The sequence below is a fragment of the Lactuca virosa genome, chromosome 6, assembly GCF_052849685.1.
Source record: "Lactuca virosa cultivar CGN04683 chromosome 6, Lactuca_virosa_CGN04683_v6, whole genome shotgun sequence".
NCBI lineage: Eukaryota > Viridiplantae > Streptophyta > Magnoliopsida > Asterales > Asteraceae > Lactuca > Lactuca virosa.
Window position 1 is genome coordinate 5,329,124 of NC_136431.1, and position 7,734 is coordinate 5,336,857.

The following is a 7,734-nucleotide window of genomic DNA, read 5'->3' on the forward strand; positions in this document are numbered from 1 at the left end:
GCCCAATTTGAAAAATTAGGCCATAGATGGGCCATAGTTTGGGCCTTAATGATTATATGATGTTGGGCCTTAGAATAAGACCATGTAAAGGCTTAGGCCCAATTTGGAAAGTTGGGTCATATGTTGGGCTTTGGCCCATTACTTGACCTTTGGGCCTTTGGAGTGTGAGTTGGACTTTGGGCTGGGAATCCAATTATTAATTGGGTATTGTTTGATGTTGACAGTTTGGGAAGCTGTCAACCAGCAACTGGAGTTTTATCCGCGAGACTTCAGCAGTGCCAGGTGAGTTCTCCTCACTATATCAACAGGGTCTACGGCACCAAGGGCGACCCTTTTTGGATTTGTATATGGGTTATTGCATGATATGCTTATTGATTTTCATCCTGGTATTTAGGATGGTAATATGCTTAGTGACCTGGTAAGTCGGTATCCTGGTATATAGGATAATGATATGTTAGTGACCGGTTAGGTCTGTATCCTGGTTATAGGATGTGTTATGCTATTTGATTTGTTAGATCGGTTTGACTGTTATGAATGCTAGCGTATGATATTTATGTGCACATGTTTGTTTGATTGGGGGTTGGGTTGAGGCGGTCCTGCTGTGTGATGTAGGCTAACATACCCAGGGCGGTCCGGATAGACTACAGACCCAGGAGGGTATGTCAGTCAGACCGAAGGCTCAGCGAGCGGTCCGGACAGGCTGTAGGCCCTGCGAGGCGGTCCAGACATGTCGAAGGCTCGGGAGCGGTCAAGATAGGCTGTAGGCCCTGGTGAGGGCGGTCCAGTCAGGTTGAAGGCTCACTATGCATGTTGTTTCGTTATATGATATGGCGAGCGGTCCGGATAGGCTGTAAGCCCTGCGAGGCGGTCCAAACGTGCCGAAGGCTCAGAGAGCGGTCCAGATGGGCTGAAGGCATGCGAGGCGGTCCAGTCAGGCTGAAGGCTCATTATGCATGCTGATGGTTTATATGTTATGATTATGATTGTATGGCGTTGGTATTTTGGGGGTAACTCACTAAGCCTTCGAGCTTACATTTATCGAATATTGTTTCAGGTACTTCTGATGATCGCGGGAAGGCGAATGTGTGATCGTACAGCTCCTCATATTTCATGGTTTTATGATTTGATTCTGGGGATACACTGATGAAACATCCCGAAAATACAAGCCAAAAATTTCGTTTTGAAAACATTACTAAAACCATAAGATCCAAATATTATATAAGAAAACCATAAGTCGTGTGTCTCATAGTGTCATAAAATATGTCTCATAACAAAACTGATGTCAAGATCATATCAAAATATCAGAGTCTTAACTCTCAGGCTAAAAAAATTGTGGTGTGTGCCATGTCATCATCCCGAGCCCTTCCCCTTGCTAGCTGAAGTACCTGAAACCAAAACTGAAACTGTAAGCACGAAGCTTAGTGAGCTCCCCCAAATTACCACATACCATACAATATCATATAAAGCACATACTGGGCCTTGTCCACTGCATCGGACCGAAGTCCAGAACTAACTAGGACCTTGCCCTCTGCATCAGACCGAAGAACTAACTAGGGCCTTGCCCTCTGCATCGGACCGAAGTCCGGAACTAACTAGGGCCTTGCCCTCTGCATCGGACCGAAGTCCGGAACTAACTGGGCCTTGCCCACTACATCGGACCGAAGTCCGGAACTGACTGAACATAGCATATCATAATCATAACACATAATAATAACTCATATACTGCATACTGCATCGGACCGCAGTCCGGAACACATAACACATAGACATGCCTGAGTCACAAAGACATCAAGCATACTGAACTACTTCTCGGGACCACCCCGGTATCGGGCCGCAGTCCGGATCTACTGCTATCTAAATGGGTCGGCATTGTGGCCGTAGACCCATTCCTACTGGAAAGAAACTCACCTCGTGAAGCTGACTGCTGAAAAACTGAGCGGGAAACGTCTGACAGCTGCTCCGGCAACTCCCCGGCTACAATTCCCACAAAGGCACTTAGTCAGAACTGATAACTAATCTTAGAGTAAAGCGACTATTTTACTCCTGGTCAAAGTCAACTTCCAGTTGACCTAACTCGCCGAGTTGGGCCGCTAACTCGCAGAGTCCCTATCTTCTTTTTCTACTCCCTACCCGATTCTACTCGCCGAGTTTAGCAAAGACTCGACGAGTTCTCCTTCTGTAATAACATCGAGTCAATCTTCATCCGACTCGTCGAGTTATATGAACAACTTGTCGAGTTCTACCTCCATCATATGAACATGTCCAGTCGATGACTCGTCGAGTCTGTTCTTGTGGGTAAGAAGATTGCATTGGACTCGCCGAGTGTGTTCCTACACTCGTCGAGTCCCATGGCTTCCAGGTTATGGCTACGTCTTAATACGTTGAGTCCCTCCTCTGAACTTGACTAAGTCCCTGCTTTCACTCAACTGGGCTCCTTTGAACCACAACAGATTGGGGACTTCAAGCCCCAGACTCGCCGAGTTCCAAGAACAACTCGGCGAGTTGCCTAATGTCCAAGTCTAAAACTCGATTTCTGATGTACAAATCTCATCCAAAAGATAGATCTGGGCTTCTAAGATCGTTCTAACACGTAAAGTTATGAACTTTACGTGCATGCATGCATCAATGGAGCTTAAAAGGCCGAAAATGGAGGTTTTAGCATGCATGGGGTTCTCATGGCCCTAAGGATGGCACCTTTATGCCATGAGGACCCTTCAAGGTCCTAGATCTGAAGGTGAAACAACTTGGGACGTCCAAATCTCAAGAGTCAAGCTTCTTAACCCAAAATAACCATAAGAAGATCTAGGAAATCACAAGTCAATCTTGAAATTAGGGTTCTCATCAGACAGCGCCTACTCGCCGAGTCGGTCTTCCGACTCGTCGAGTAGGTTACTTATTTCCCCAATCCGGATTCGATCTGACTCGACGAGTCTGGCCATCAACTCGTCGAGTCCAAGAGTGAAATTATAAGATTGACTTAAGTTAAAAGCATACCTGGAATCCGGGTGTTACAACTCTTCCCCACTTGTCTTAGACTTCGTCCTCGAAGTCTGCTGTATCTGAAAAATAACTCGGGGTAGTGCTCTCTCATTTCCTCCTCGGGCTCCCACATTCACTCCGAGCCCTTGCGGTGCTGCCACTGCACCTTTACTAACTCTACTCTCTTGTTCCTCAGCTCCTTCACCTTGCGATCCAGAATCGCCACTAGTCTCTCAATATAGTTCAAGCTATCATCAACCTGAATGTCCTCAAGGGGTACCACTGCTGAATCGTCCACTAAGCACTTCCGCAACTAAGAAACATGAAAAGTGTTGTGGATCTGGCTGAGTTCTGCAGGAAGATCTAACTGATACGCAACCCGACCCACCCGGGCCAAAACCCTAAAGGGACCAATGAACCTGGGGCCCAGCTTACCCCGCTTCCGAAATCTGATGACACCCTTCCAGGGTGACACTTTCAAGAGGACCATATCGCCCACCTGAAACTCCAAGTCGGAACGCCTCCTGTCGGCATAACTCTTATGCCGACTCTGAGCAGTCTGGAGTCTGCTCCGGACTTGCTGAATCCGCTCCGTGGTCTTGAGTACTACCTCCATACTCCCCATGACTCTATGACCGACCTCACCCCAACATATTGGGGTCCTACACTTCCTCCCGTAGAGCATCTCGAAGGGAGGCCGGTCTATACTGGAGTGATAGTTGTTGTTATACGAAAATTCCGCTAACGGAAGATACGTATCCCAACTGTCACCGATATCTAGTACACATGGCCGAAGCATGTCCTCGAGAGTCTGAATCGTCCTCTCGCTCTTTCCGTCCGTTTGAGGGTGGAAAGCGGTGCTGAAATGGAGATGAGTACCCATCTCGTCGTGAAACCGCTTCCAAAACCTGGAAGTGAATCGGACATCTCGATCTGCCACCACCGAGACAGGCACTCCATGACGTGCCACTACCTCTCGCACATAAATCTCGGCCAGCTTCTCGGCCGAAATGCTCTCCTGGATTGGTATAAAATGGGCGCTCTTGGTCAATCGATCCACGATGACCCATATCGAATCAACCCCTCCTGCGGTCCTGGGAAGCTTAGTAATGAAATCCATGGTGATATCCTCCCATTTCCACACGGGAATATCTAACGGCTTGTAACACCCATAATTTCAAGCCAAAATTAAACTTTTAAATCATTCAAAATACCAATAATTATTACAAAAAGGTTTTCCAAAATATTTTAATATCAGAGTTCCCAGAAATCATAATCATAAATCGAGGAAGTGTACGGTCACGCCTTCACCTTCCCGCGGTCAGCCGCTGTACCTGAAACAATAATCGATAAATGTAAGATAGAAGGCTTAGTGAGTTACCCCCAAAATACCAACCTCATATAATCATAATCATATCATATCAACAAATACAGAACAACCATGCATGTCGAGTCTGCAGTGTGACTGGTCCGCCCGCACCGGGCTTTCAGTCCCACCTGGTCCACTATCCGAGTCTACAGTATGACTGGTCTGCCCGCACCGGGCCTTCAGTCTATCTGGCCCACTCTCCGAGCCTCGGCACGTCTGGGACGCCCTCTCGGGGCCTTCAGCCTATCCGGACCGCTCGCCGAGCCTTCGGCCTGACTATGTGCCATTCCCGGGTCTGCAGTCTATCCGGTCCGCCCTGGGTATGTTGGCCTACAACACAAAGCAGGACCCGCCTCAACCCAACCCCCAATCAAACAACCATGTGCACATATAACAGATAATCACATAACAGTCTATAGACAACCAAACCGATCTAACAGATCATATAGCATAGCAACATCCTATAACCAGGATACTGACCTGACCGGTCACTAACATATCATCATCCTATATACCAAGATACCGACCTAAACCAGGTCACTAAACGCAATACCGTCCTAACTACCAGGACGCATATCTAACAGATCAATAAACATATCATGCAAATACTCGGATACAAATCCGATAAAGAGTCGGCCTAGGTACCGTAGACCCTGTCGATATAGTGAGGATAACTCACCTTGCAACTGACGTCTGAAACTAGAAAGCTCAACTCCCGGATATCCAACACGAACTCCACCACCTATTGTTACCATAAAACCCTTTTTTTTATAAATCTCCAAATTACCAGAATACCCTCAGCAGTCAACTGGTCAACTCTTGGTCAAAGTCAAAGTCCACAATCAAAGTCAACAGTCCATGTTGACTCGACTCGTCGAGTGCAGTTCACCGACTCGTCGAGTCCTTCCTGAACTCGAGAAGTCGTGAAATCCATGATTGGCTCATCAAGTTCCCCTTTAACTCGTCGAGTTCATACGTGTCCAAGAATTGGGAGAAACCCTAGCCGACTCGCCGAGTCTTCGAACGACTCGCCGAGTTCAAGGCAATCTTCAACGGGATCGCCGAGTTGTTCATCAACTCGTCGAGTTCATGCCCATCTTCATATGACTCGCCGAGTCGACCTTGCGACTCGCCGAGTCCCTTCAATCCTTCATCCATACAGATGCTTTTTAAGCCATGCTGAGGCTCCAAATTGTAGATCCAGCTTCCCAATGCATGTTTATCACATAAAGTTGCAACCTTTACGTGCATGGAAGGCTCTATAGGCTTAGAATGTCAAACTCAAGCTTACAATGGGGTTTATCTCAACATGGAGGGCTCATGCTTGCTAAAGCTGGAGACTTTATGGCTTTAGAGTCCAAGACGAGCTCAGATCTGAAGTTGCAACTTCAGATCCTAGCTCATACCCGAAAATGGTTATCACCCATGCTATAAAAGCCCTAATCTTCAACATGAAGAGATCTAGAAAGAACAAGGTCAAGGTAACAACTTGTTACCTTCAAATGATGCTAAACTGAGGTAGACTTCAGATCCACACAAGCTCCTTACTGCTAGCTAATTGTTCTCCAAGCTCCTCTCTCTAAGAATCTTCTTCCAAGACTTGAAACACCCAAATGGAGCACACACATACGTATTAGGGTTTGGTAAGCTCTCAAGGGACTGTAAAGAGGCTGAAGGTAGCTTATGATTCTTTAAATAGGGTGCCAAACCCCGGAAATTAGGGTTTTACCTTCCAACTCCTACTCGTCGAGTCCTTTCTTGGACTCGGCGAGTAGGTCACTTAAACTCGCGGGCTACCCCGCTGCTACTCGGCGAGTCAGACCACCAACTCGTCGAGTAGACCTTGAAATCATGAGGATTTATAACCCCAAATTGATACTCGGGAATCGGGGCGTTACACGGCTGCATCTTTCCGTGAGGTCTCTGGTGCTCTGCCTTGACCTTCCTGCAAGTCAGGCACCTCTCCACGTACCAAGCTACGTCCCGCTTCATGCAGGGCCACCAGTAATTGGGTCGAAGATCTCTGTACATCTTCGTCGCCCCTGGGTGGATGGAGAACCGAGACTTGTGGGCCTCATCCATCAACACCTGCCATACTCCGCCCCAGTACGGTACCTAGACCCTCCCATGTAGGGTCAACAATTGTGACAACCCGAAACTTTTTCCGTTATCCTTACCCAGTTTCCGTTAATAAAATTTGGGTTTTTATTTAATTCCGTCAAATTCCTTAGTTTGGGAAGGACTTTACGTTTTAAATAAATCAATTCGGATTTATTTCTGTTCACGTTAGTATTATTTTGGTCTAATGGAATATTCTAAGCTCAGTTCAATCGAGTTTTGGATTCAAAAACGAGGTTTTCTAAGTCAAAGCATAGCATCCGGGCCAAACAACCCTTCGAGAGGAGTTTACAGCCGCAAACTCAGTTTACGACCATAAACCCTGTTCACGGCCGTAAACCCTCCACCCCACCCCTTGGCCATTAACTCACCCCTATATAAGGGATGAGTGGCCTTCATTTCTCACTTTACACATCACAGGAGCTTTCTCTCTCTACTCTCTCTCTCTCTCTCTCTACAAACTTCGAATTTGCTCAAGGATCCTCAAGAATGTAAGTGATTCTTCACTTTGATTGTGTTTCTATCCTTATTCTAGTTATGAATCCATGTCTCATCTCCTAAATTTCATCATTTTCTAGATTTTCTCTTTCACCAAGAACACCAAGAACACACACTAGTTCTTGGTGGCTAAAAACCTCATTCCAAGCTTCTTAACAGTAAGTAACTACCATCTGTACATGTTATCTACTAGAAGCCATCGATTTTCGCCTAAAAATCGACCTAAAACGCATGAACTGAGTGTTTACGGCCGTACACCCTTCAATGGCCGTAAACTCCATTTCTGGTCGATTATTGACCTTTAAACTCTTCCTTGAACTGGGCACGAGGCTTAGGACACTTCCAGAAGGCTAGAAAGGACCTTGAAACATCGAAAATCGCACTTTTCACCAAGTATTTACGGCCGTAAACCCATGGGCCATAAACCCATGGACCGCAAACACTTGGGCCGTAAACATATGGGTCGTAAACCCTGTTGGGCCGCAAACCCTTGACCGTACACTCCTTTTACGACCGCAAACTTCCCATTTTCAAATCACATGTGATTCTAACACTTAATTTTAAGTGTTTCCTAGTCCCTAAGGTGGTTCTTTCCATAACAACTAGTGTTATGCCCTCACCTAATGCATATATGTACTTTTACATGCTAAATAGGATCTGTTTGTGCCCGAGGCTTTACTCGACACTCAGCAATTCCTAGCAACTTACACTCGAATCCCACGTCAAACTGTGAGTTCATACCCCTACGCTTTTTCCGAGTTTTTCATGTT